Raw genomic sequence first — 412 nt, 5'->3', positions numbered from 1 at the left:
AGGGGCTGCGGATAAGTGCCACAAAATGGCGGCGCAAGAGAAGGGGAGCGGGTCCGCCCCTGCGGAGAGGGGTGACGGGGCCGGGGCGGCCAGGTGGCCTCTCCTCATTTTGGGCGGCCACCAACGCTCGGAAAGTGACCAGGACGTGCTGGCTCTGCACCGTCTGAAGGTGCAGCTATGACAGCCGTCCAGGGCCTCACCCAGGGCCGCCAGGCAGAGGGGGCAGCAGCAGGGCCACCGCCCCGCTCCGTCAGCTTCGTCCCCGCCGTCCCGGAGGGTAACATGGGCGGCCCAGTGCCGCCGCCAACCTACCCCAGGAGGAGCCCCGTACCCCGAAGAAGAGCCCACTCCAGCCCCCACGGGGACCGACACCGCCTCGTCGCTCTCCCTCACAGCCGGCCGCTGCCCGCGC

The sequence above is a fragment of the Aptenodytes forsteri genome, unplaced genomic scaffold (assembly GCF_000699145.1).
Source record: "Aptenodytes forsteri isolate BGI_AS27 unplaced genomic scaffold, ASM69914v1 Scaffold410, whole genome shotgun sequence".
NCBI lineage: Eukaryota > Metazoa > Chordata > Aves > Sphenisciformes > Spheniscidae > Aptenodytes > Aptenodytes forsteri.
This window is presented reverse-complemented; position numbering follows the sequence as displayed.